Genomic DNA, 12,249 nt, shown 5'->3' on the forward strand with positions numbered 1-12,249 from the left:
TGAACTGCTGTGTCAACTAGAGGTCATTAACATTAGCAAGTAGATAATTTTATGTGTAAAGTGTGTGCTGCTAAAGGAATTAAGAAATAAGTTTTTGGGCTGCCTGGGTGGCTCAGTCAGTTAAGGGTCCCACTCTTGATTCCGGTTCAGGTCATGATCTCATGGTTCATGGGATCGAGCCTCACATCCAGCTCTGTGCTGACAGCATGGAGTCGGCTTGGGGTTCTTTCTCTCCCTCTCTTCTGCCCCTCTCCTATTCAGGCATACGTCTCTCCCTCTCTCTCTCAAAATAATTAAACTTCAAAAATAATTTTTTTAAATAAGTTTTTATCTTCTTCCAAGCTTATTCTTTGAAATGCTTTTTTGCAATCTCAGTTTGTTTAGCACATCTACTTTTGCAACGATAAGAAAGGAAAAATGTCAAGGCAGGTCCTTATGAGCTCTAACTTTCAAATTGATTTAACTTAAATTCCACAGAAGGGATTCCCTCCTTTTCAAAGGACACATTCAAAGTTTATTAAATCCAAGGCCCCAGGATTTTATTCAGTGTCTTTGGTTCTTCATTCCTGGACCATCATTAACAATCACAAAGTCAGCCAATTAGCATTTTCCGTGATGTAGATCTATCTGTTGCTGTGTCCTAGAGTCATTTTGCAGCTGAATATTGTATATTTATTGTACAATAAATTTTGCATATTTGTGGATAGCACAGACACTGGAAGGTAAGGAAACTTCATCTATATGTATTATAAAAATGAATGATCACCCTCCTTATTTTTTTTTTAATTTTTTTTTTCAACGTTTATTTATTTTTGGGACACAGAGAGACAGAGCATGAACGGGGGAGGGGCAGAGAGAGAGAGGGAGACACAGAATCGGAAACAGGCTCCAGGCTCTGAGCCATCAGCCCAGAGCCCGACGCGGGGCTCGAACTCCCAGACCGCGAGATCGTGACCTGGCTGAAGTCAGAAGCTTAACCGACTGCGCCACCCAGGCGCCCCTCACCCTCCTTATATTTGCATGTTTTTCTTTAAAAAATGTTTTAATGTTTATTTATTTTTTTTAAGAGAAAGAGAGGTACAGTGTGAGAGGGGAGAGAGAGAGAGAGAGAGAGAGAAACACAGAATCCGAAGCAGGCTCCAGGCTCCTCGCTGTCAGCACAGAGCCTGACACGGGGCTCAAACTCGCAAACCGTGAGATCATGACCGAAGCCAAAGTGGGATGTCTAACCGACTGAGCTGCCCAGGCGCCCCTGCATATTTTTCTTTATATATTTCTATTTCAATTACCTACTATTGCATAATAAAATAACCCAAAATTTAATGACTGAGAGCAGAGGTCAGCATACTTTTTCTGTGAAAAGCCAGAGAATAAATACATTTGACTTGGAGAACCAAAAGAAAGACAAAATCAGAGATAATATGTAGACTCTTAGGTGACAAGAGAAAAAAACATGTTCCCACCAAAACTTTATTGACAAAATCCAAAAGTACAATAATGGCTGAATACATCTTTTTTGTAATACAGATCTATTAGTAAAAGAATGGAATTTTTCTTTTGGCTAATCAGGGTACAGAGTTCACGTTCCCTCAAGAGTAAAAAAACATGGCCTCATTCTCCGGCAAAGGCTTTGCTTACTTCTCTGAAACAATGTCCTTCTTGGGAAATCACCAGAAGGTATTGTCTCCATCTCTCTATCTCCCTTTTGGCACTCCTATACTGCTCACAAACTGTTGGGTAATTTTTCAAATGGGTTAAAAGCCCAGAGATAAGTTTCTTGAGTTTGAATTCTAGACATACTATTCATTAGCTGTGAAATCTTTGACTACTTATTTAACCTATTTAGTATCTGTTTCCTCATAAGATGATTAGTTGTGTTATAATCACAGAATTATTGTAAAGGTTGAATGAATTAGGGGCACCTGGGTGGCTCAGTCAGTTAAAGCATCTGACTTTGGATAAGGGCATGATATCACGGTCTGTGGTTCGAGCCCCGTGTCAGGATCCATGCTGACTACTCAGAGCCTGGAGCCTGCTTCTGATTCTGTGTCCCCCTCTTTCTCTGTCCCTCTCCTGCTCAGGCTCTGTCTCTCTCTCTCTCTCTCAAGAATAAATAAACATTAAAAAACAATTAGGGGTGCCTGGGTGGCTCAGTTGGTTAAGTGTCTGACTTCGGCTCAGGTCATGATCTCTCAGTTCGTGGGTTCAAGCCCCGCATTGGGCTCTCTGCTGATGGCTCAGAGCCTGGATCCTGCTTCAGATTCTGTCTCTCCCTCTCTCTCTACCCCTCCTCTACTTATACTCTATCTCTCTCTCTCTCTCTCTCTCTCAAAAATAAACATTAAAAAAAAACCGATCTAATGAGTTAATAAATGCAAGAATTTAGAACTGAATGCGACATACTATACAGCACTCAATATAAATGCTCTCCTTTGGGGGCACCTGGGTGGGTCAGTGGTTGAGGCTCTGACTTCAGCTCAGATCATGATCTCACAGTTCAGGAGTTCAAGCCCCATGTCAGGCTCTGTGCTGACAGCTCAGAGCCTGGAGCCTGCTTCAGATTCTGCCCCTCCTCTGTCTGTCTGTCTGTCTCCCTCTCTCTCTCTCAAAAATAAACATTAAAAATTAAAAAAAAAAATGCTCTCATTTTTTGTATTTTTCCCCAGACTTTTTGAGATATAAACTCATGCTTAACTTGCTCACCATGCAAAAGCAGGCTGCAAGTCAGAGTTGACCTGCAATGCGTAGTGGGCCAACCACGGACTTTAAGGTACAACGATATAGTATTGCTCACAACTTTGTGGGTTGACTGGCTGGTTTCTACACTGTTTTTTTCCCAAGACTCAGACATACTTCTGCATTCAGCTAGTGGGTCAGCTATGCTGGAAGGTCTAAGAAGGCCTGTTTTGCAAATTCAAAACCATTTAGTCCTTTTACCTGCATTAGTCTAGACCACCCATAGTAATTTCAAAGTGGTTTTCCAAGAAGAGGAAGGTGAGAGCTGCAAGGTCTCTTGAGGCCAACACTTCAAAACTAGTGCAATATCACTTCTGCCAAGGTTACAAAGCAAGCTCAGATTTTGAGCATGGGAACATCTACTCCATCTCTTGATGGGAGGAGCTCCAAAATATTGCGGTCTTATTTTTTCAAACTACTACAACTTCCCCCATGCCAAGGCTCTTCAAACCCGAGAAACCATAGACTATGTCTTAATATCAAGAGAAGCTACTCTTTGTACTTTGGTACAAAGTTGCATCTACTGTAACACTTAGCCAATGCACCTTGTATCATAGTTATCTATGTATAAGACTTAACTGCTCTCCTACATTGTGTTATCTTTTAGGATAGGCACCACGTGTCCTTCACATCAGATCATATGTATAAAATTATTTTGTTGAAACCTCCAAAGCATTCTAGAAATGCAAGATATTTTTATGATAGCTTTTGCCATTAGTCTTTCTATTACTAGCACTTGACGTGATGCCTCTTCTTGGTTAAAGCAAATGATCATTTGCTTCTGGCTATTTGTAGTTTGCAATTTTAAATATTAAGGTTCACATGGTCTAATAAATAAATCTTTTCTGAACACATGTTTTGTTTATTTAGAAGTGGAGGCAAGGGAAAGAGAATGAATTTTGGCTCATTAATTATCTTAGTGAAAAATATTTACTGAGAACCTACATGGTAGGTGGTATGCTAGTGTGCATACTACTTTGAGAGTGTCTCTTAGAAGAGGGTCCACATGGATAAAGGTAATAGATAAAACTGTAAAGCAAAATTTAATATAGCAAAATTAGACCGCAGTAACCGTTTGATAACTCCTTCTCCTTACCTCCACTGTCCTGTTAATTTATTTCTCAAATATCACACAAAATTCCTTTCTCCTTCTCTTAACTGCCATTGCCTTAGTCCAAGCTTCCCTGGCTATTGTGATAAAACCTCAACTTTTCTTACCACATTCACTCAATGCCTCCCCTTAAACTCACCAACTCATTCTTCTTTATCCTGTAATTTAAGTTACTTTTAAGAGGGAAATCTGGTCAAGATAGTTCTAATTAAACCTTTCAATGCTTCCTTTTATCTTCTTAGGATAAAGATAAAACCTCCCAAACTATCCTCCCTTATTCCCCTTCTCTTTTGCCGTGTGCCACCTAGTGATATTAACATATTTTGATTTATCAAACTCATTGCTATCTCCTTTGAATTACAATCATTCTTTGTATTTGAGCTGCAATGTCACTCTCTTCTGAGAAGACTCTAATCCACTCAACCAAGGGGAGAGAACTTTCCATCCTATGTCCGTGCATGTTTCACATTCTAAGATGCTCAGTAATCTTCCCCATGAAGACTTCAATCTTTCTTGATTGCTATCAAGGCTGGCTTCTTAGGTATGCAAACTGTGCAGTAACACAGAATCCTACACTTAGAAAGATCCCGAGTTTGGTTTAATGCTGCACTGTCACTGTACTGAAATTACTAATAATTTTCAAACAAAAAGTCCACATATTTTGCACTGGGCCCTGCAAATTATGTAGCTGATTCTGGTTGTCATGTTATCCACAGCTTTTTAAAAAAAAATATTTGTTTGTTTGTTTGTTTGTTTGCTTGTTTATGAGAGAGAGAGATTGAGAATGAGTAGGAGAAGAACAGAGCGCGGGTGGATGGGGGCACAGAGAATCCCAAGCAGGCTCTGCTGTCAGTGCAGAGCCTAATGCAGGGCTCAATGTCACCAATTGTGAAATCATGACCTGAGCCAAAATCAAGAGTCAGACTCTGAACTGACTGAGCCACCTAGGTTCCCCCATTCACAGCCTTTCATACAGTGCCTAAATCACCATAGGCACTCAATAAACATATGTACGTTGAGTGAACTACCCATCTCCCACTTAATTTTCTTCTTCTAGAAATATAAAACCCTGTGGTATTAATTTATTTAGTCTTCAATTAAATATTTGGACTACGAATCATATTGCAGATCCTGAAAATGTCACAAGGTTATACCATGAACAACTGCTCTGTATGTTATCTATGCTTTTTCCCTGTTTTTCTACATTGACTTGATGGTTTCCCCAAGACCATTTCTCCCTTTCTCATCCTACATAGCAATGAAACAAAAATTCAAAATTTGAGCCTAAGTAAATGATAGATTAAATGCAAATTTACAGAGATAAAATTTTCCTCTCAAAAACTGAATGAAACTACAGATGGGCAAAGAGTGCAGTAAAAAGATATCTAATTAGAGGGAAAAATAAAACAAAACAAAACAAAACTATGAAGGGAATGGAGACCTAAAAGCAGGAAGAAAATAAAGGGTCTTCCATCAGAAGGATCATGGAGAGACTGGGAGAGATCCAGGACCAAATTGTCCTCAACTGTGGACCCCATACAACATGCTACTCATGAACAACAGGACCCCAAGGTGGAGGTGGGTAAGTGGGCACAGAACACTGTGTGAATGGGAGCCTAGAGTGAGAACCTGCTTCTGGGCAAGGTAGAACATTAAACAATCTGAGAAGTTTCCTCTGGCGTGGAAAAATAGCTGTCATGAACTGTCCATGTCCACCCAAAATTCATATGTTGAAATCCTACCCCCAATGTGATGGTATTAGAAGGTGTAGACTTTGGCAGGTGATTAAGTGGATCATCTTAACCCATTCTAAAATTTTACTGAGAACTATTTGATCGTTGAGAATCAAAGCTAATAGTAAAACGTCAAAATTTTAAAAAGGTACATTTCATGATACATTGCATTGTGCTCTTCTTTTGGGGGTTCAGAAAAATTTAGGACTTTTTTTTTTCAACATTTATTTATTTTTTTGGGACAGAGAGAGGCAGAGCATGAACGGGGGAGGGGCAGAGAGAGAGGGAGACACAGAATCGGCAGCAGGCTCCAGGCTCTGAGCCATCAGCCCAGAGCCCGACGCGGGGCTCGAACTCATGGACCGCGAGATCGTGACCTGGCTGAAGTCGGACACTTAACCGACTGCGCCACCCAGGCGCCCCTAGGACTTTTCAATAGAGGTCTAGTAAGTGATTTATTCTGTGTAAGCCATACAGCTCTGGTAGCTAAAACACAGAAAGGAAAAATGATGAAATTATGTCTTGCTGAGTAAAAATTGATCTTAAAAGATTTTCTTTACACTCATTAAGAAGATTAACATAATGTCTTCTGTATCCCAGGGAATCAAAGTGGATTTAGGCTTTGCCTCTGGCAGGTGGTTTATAAAAAAAGGCCTGAACATGTTTGACTGGAGCTCCACTGAAGTGAAGCCTGTCGTTAAAAAGTCCCCGTTTACTCTAAGACTGTAAGTCATTAGGGCTAAAGCAAGCAAAATGAAGGCACAAAAGAAGAAAACTTTGGTTTTGAATTTTTTTTAATGCAAAGTACGGGACTTACACCTTTTTCTAGATTTTGGTATAAGACTTGATTCTTTCCTAGATATTGGTCAGATTGTCATCAGTGTTTATTCCCCATTTTCATATATCGTGTCTCAGCCTTTTAAAATTTTCAACTCCTAATTCTAAATTTTCTTCTCCTCTATTTCAGTTCCACATACACCTCTCTAAGCCCCGATTTCCTTATCTTTAATTCTGTCATATTGAGTACATTTACAGAATTTTTGCAAAGGGATTTCATAAGATACTCTGTATAAACCTTGTTGTTTAGTAGATGGTTAAGACTTCATTAAATTGTAACTAGCACTGGTACTACTATGATCAAGCTCATATAGGATATCCCTAGAACCTATAGCAAATATACTGTTACTACTTAGAAATCAGTTTAGTCTTCGTTCTCTCTTAGCAGAATGCTTTAGGCATGACCCCTGGGACATCTACATGTAAGTACTGTGGCAGACATATTTAGTATTCACATATCCTCCCTGTGTTCCTCAACATTTTCCATTGAAATAAATTTTGATTTAACTATGGCACCATAGAGCCTACGGTTTATTGCAAGTTTAGACAATGAGAAAGGGTGTGAAGAAAGGCAGCCAAGCTCCAAGTAAGATCCATACAGACAATTCAAAATAATTTGGACATAAGCCATGAGGTGGTAGGTGAAGTAGAGTCACCTCCATTGACTCTTACTTTCAGAATAGTTGGTAGTCACTTCTTTATCAATGTTAGCAGTTTCCAAGTGGTTTCTCATTAAATACTAATGATAGCCATGAGGAGTAGAGTGATCTCATTTTCCTCATTTTATGGAGAAGTAGATTGAGTTTTTATTTATTTTTATTTATTTTTTATTATTTTTTTAACGTTTATTTTTGAGACAGAGAGAGAGCATGAATGGGGGAGGGGCAGAGAGAGAGGGAGACACAGAATCCGAAACAGGCTCCAGGCTCTGAGCTGTCAGCACAGAGCCCGACGCAGGGCTCGAACTCACGGACTGCGAGATCATGACCTGAGCCGAAGTCGGCCGCTTAACCGACTGAGCCACCCAGGCACCCCTAGATTGAGTTTTTAAAGAGCTTAAATGATATTCCCAAGTTCGGTATAACCAAGTGGTTGAGTTTTGGAGTCCAGTAGACAGGTGGGACATGTGAGATTTGGGGAATATTGTTTACTTCTTGGAGTCTCAGTGTCTAGATTTCAAGGGGTCATTTCATGGTTTGAATAGGATAATTTATCTTTAACAGTAAACATTAGCTATTGCTGTCACAAAATTAGTAAATGATAGAATAGGCTTCAAACCTAGGCTTCTCAGACTACAAACCTATTCTGAACCACTGACAACAACTCCCCATTTTGGCTGATAATGTAGTGCTCCATTAGCCAAATTGTTATTTTAACCACAAGTCTGGGACTGCATGCCCTCTAAATCTTAGAAAACTTGACATTTCCAGTTCTTCTTGTCAAGTTCTTGACATCGTCTTTCTTCTTCTTCATTCAGTAAGAAAGGGTATGATAATAAGTGGTGGTTCATTTGATAAACATGTTTGGGGGATCTATTATGTGCTAGGCAATAGACCAAATGCCAAGGCTACCAAGAAGGGCTCACAATCTAGAAGATAAGGTAGATATACACTAGTAAATGTCAGTCAGCATAATTAGCATTATTTAAAAAAAATATTATAAAGAGTTTATGGAAACTCTGTGGATCCTATTGAACAGCTAATCCAAAGACAAAGAAAATTGTCAGAAAAAATAAATATAAGTGATTAATAAAAGTCATTGGAAACTAGAATAAACTGTGCTTTTATTTGCTACTATCTTGTTCCCCTGCCAGAAAGATTATACTTTCCCCAACCCCTTATATCAGGTTGAGCCATGTGGCCTACCAAGAAAATGTTAGCAAAAGCAGCATCTCTTTTAGGTAGAAGCTTTAAAAGCCTACCCAAACTTTGCCATATTCTTTCCCTTTGTCTGTAAATGACCAAATAGTAAATATTTTAGACTTTGAGGGAATGTATAGTCTCTGCTGCATATTTATTTATTCATTTTTATACCAAGGACTTAATTTTTAAAAAAGCATTCTTAGCTGATTGGCCATACAAAAACAGATGACAAGTTAGGTCTGGGTCACAAGTTTGCCAACCTCTGTTCTACCTAATGGTTTGTGGAGTGTGGAGAATGACAACATAGGGCAGAACCCAGGTGACCCATGATGGACATGTGGCATGATGACAAATTCCTGTGATGAGCTACTAAGATTTCAGCATTATTTGTTAGTGTAGCATAATCGAGCTTATCCAAACTGACAGGAAATCCTGAAACATTCTAGCCGGAGAAATTGGTTTTTGTAGAGTGTTATATTTGAGATAAATTTTGAAGGAGGCATAAAATCTTGCATCCTTAGAGAAAAAGGGAACTAGGCATTTTAAGTAGAGAATAGAGATTGGGCAAAAGTTTGGATTCTTGAATGTGTATGGGTGAGGATAGGAGGAGGGACAGACGGACAGGAAAACGCCAAGTGGGAATAATAACTGAGAGGACAGCATTATTGCATTATCATCTGGGATGGTAGAGTAGGGTGTATTTTACAGAAGGATACTGCTTAGAACATTACTACCTTTATTTGTAGAAGTTCTTTCCAATCATTGAGGAAAAGTCATAACAGAGAATAAGCGATGTTGCTATCTAGAGAGAGAAAGCTATCCCAGTCTACTGTACATAAGCTAAATATTCTGAAGAGTGCTTCAAGACTTTTATGATTTGAACAGTACTTCCTAAAGGAACTATAGATTTTACAAAGGTTTTGATGACGTCTTCATCTCCAATATCTCAATCCTCAAGAACCAAGAGTGAGGCTAGGATCACTTTAGTAGTGAATCAAATGACTTTTAGGCTTAATATCTGATGTCAAAAACTCAAGTGAAGTGGAAACACACATACAGTACTTTATAAATATGATTTGATGTAACAATTTTAATCCTTTACCCTAATCAGTGGATAAAATATTTTTTTCTAGTATATAATTATTAAAGAGTAATTTATCAGCCTAAATATTAAAGTATGGGGTGATAGTGATGAAAATACAACTGACATTGAAATTGATCACCTTACAATTAATCAAAAACTCACAGTTTATAGAGCCTTATAGTTTATAGATAAGCTAATGTGGATAATTTGTATTTTGAATCTCCCACTCCATCCAACTTACATTTAAAAAAATTATCTTAGGTATATATTTATTCCAAATGAATATTTTGGTTATATATAGGGGTTTTTTGATTACTCAAATTAATAACTTTTACCCTTTTAACTAATTTTTAAATGTGTAAATGTAAAATGCCAGCATTTTTTTTGTCATCTTACAATGCATTGTCAGTAGTTGCTTTTCAACTAAAATAGAGTATCTCTGCAGAGATATTAGGATTGGCAATATAACTATATATATATATCCCAGTTACTCTGGATACTGACAATGCATTTTTATTAACATATTTACAAAATTTTCCAGATAAATGTTAAAGAATTTTAACAAATTGAGAAGCTGACCAGCTAACCAGAAACTCACAATCACTTCATTTTATCAACAGTGACATTTTAAATTATTCAACCATGAAAGAGATGGGAGATGGAATAAAGGAGGGGGGGAGCATTTCTCTGAAAGAAGAGAGAGTTAGGGACCTTACAATTATGATCCGAAGACCTCTCTTTCCAGTGATCGAATTTTTTTCTAATTTCCACTGGGAACTGATATGATAATTTTCAATAAAATTTTAGCTGACAGGCTGCAAAAATCTTTCTACTAGGTGTCGAAAATGAGCTCAGCACAGAGACAAATAAGGCAAATCCCAAAGCTTAAAAATTTGTCTGGGAGGATGGAATATAGAGTCAGCCATATAAAAGGAAATATGAATTTCAATGAGGTAAGCACAATGATAAAGTGCATAACAAGGCACACGTGGCAACAAAGAGAATCCTGTAAGGGCAAGGATTCAAGAAATGTTCTTGACATAGGCGTAAGATGTCTAAATTGAGTGGTAAGTGATATATAAGAGGCAGGGAGATGAAGGGAGAAGTAAGCAGCTTGGGCATCCCAAACAAAGAAAAATCCTTACAAGGATTCTTACTTCTTACAAGAAGTTCATTTCTAGGATTATTCTTTTCTTATATATAAAATTATTTGGAAGCCCCATACTTATACCAGTAAATGTATACTATAAGTATGTATTACAGTGTAGGCTACTACATACCTTACAATATAGAATAATGTCCAGGAACTTCTTGGGAGAGAAGGGGGAGAACATGGAGAACCAGCTTGTTGGTAGAGAAGAGCCTTACTTCTTTCCTACATTAATCTAAGATATGGGTTCCAGAGAAAGTTTCAACCAAAGATTTATTCTTTATGTTTTGACATCAAACTGTATCAAGGTTTAGCTATGCAAATAATTTTGATATATGTAGAATAAGTGGAATAATACAATAAAGCAATATAGATTATATATATATATATATATATATATATATATATATATATATAATGTTTATTTATTTTGAGAGAGAGAGAGAAAGAGCATGAGTAGAGGAGGGGCAGAGAGAAAGAAAGAGAATCCCAAGCAGCCTCTGCACTGTCAGTGCAGAACCCAACATAGGGCTCAATCCAATGAACCATGAGATCATGACCTGAGCTGAAGTCAAGAGTTCGACGCTTAACCAACTGTGCTACCCAGACACCCGATTTTTTTGTTATAATATAGACTAAGTTATTAAATAAAGATATTAACTGAAGAGTGAGCTAATCTATTTCTTTTTTTAGTGTTTATTTATATATTTTGAGAGAGAGAGAGACAGAGGAAGGGTGGGAGAGAGAGAGAGGGAATGTGAGTGGGGGAGAGGCAGAAAGAGAGGGAGAGAGAGAATCCCAAGTAGGCTTCATGCTGTCAGCACAGAGCCTAACTCAGGGCTCAATCTCATGAACCATGAGCCAAAATCTCATGACCTGAGCCAAAATTAAGAGTCAGATGCTGAACCAACTGAGCCACCCAGGTGTCCCAAACTATTCTATTTCTTAGTTTAGGTTGATGGAAAGTGATAGATTCTTGAGAAAACAAAGTTTCTTCTTTTATTTGTCACTTCCAAATGGTTAATATATTTAACGCATTCAACTGAGAATTGTGGAAAATCCAGGAGAAATGGAGTAAAATATACAAGACCCAGGTAATTAATAAGTGGGTGATCTATAGTAAATTAGCCTCTATGAAATAAATCAGTCAGAGAGGGACAGATATTATATTTTCACTCATATGTGGATCTTGAGAAACTTAACAGATGACCATTGGGGAAGGGAAAGGGAGAAAAAAAAATAAGTACAAACAGAAAGGGAGGGAGGCAAATCATAAGAGACTCTTAAATACAGAGAACAAACTGATGGTTGATGGGGGGTGGGAGAGAGGGGAAAGTGGGTGATGGGCATTGAGAATGACACTTGTTGGGATGAGCACTGGGTATGATATGTACACCAATTTGACAATAAATTATATTAAAAAATAAAAATAAATAAAAATCACAAAAAAATAAAAGAAAGATTTAGACAATCTTAAAAAACCCCCAAAATTAGCCTCTATGAAAAGGAATAGTGCCCACCCAATCTACTTCACAGAATTGTGATATCTTGGGACAGGACATTTGGAACTGTAAAACATTAACAAATGTCAACTATTTTCATTCTTGAAATGAATTTATTGTCTTTTAAAGACTTTACTGTCTCTTCCATTCCTCACTGGTTTATCTATCTCCTTTTCTTCAATTTATATGACACACAATTTATAATTTAATTATATAATTCATCATCTTGTTTTT

General features: G+C 37.7%; 2 long non-coding RNA genes across 3 annotated transcripts in view; one reads left to right on the forward strand and one right to left on the reverse strand.

The window, feature by feature from the left end:
* Positions 1-12,249, reverse strand: part of LOC123383010 — a 48,599-nt gene that overhangs the window by 35,571 nt on the left and 779 nt on the right. The gene's annotated exons all lie outside the window — the stretch shown is intronic.
* LOC123383011 overlaps positions 1-12,249 on the forward strand; it is a 54,252-nt gene that overhangs the window by 16,572 nt on the left and 25,431 nt on the right. The window lies entirely within an intron of this gene.

The sequence above is a fragment of the Felis catus genome, chromosome F2 (assembly GCF_018350175.1).
Source record: "Felis catus isolate Fca126 chromosome F2, F.catus_Fca126_mat1.0, whole genome shotgun sequence".
Lineage (NCBI taxonomy): Eukaryota > Metazoa > Chordata > Mammalia > Carnivora > Felidae > Felis > Felis catus.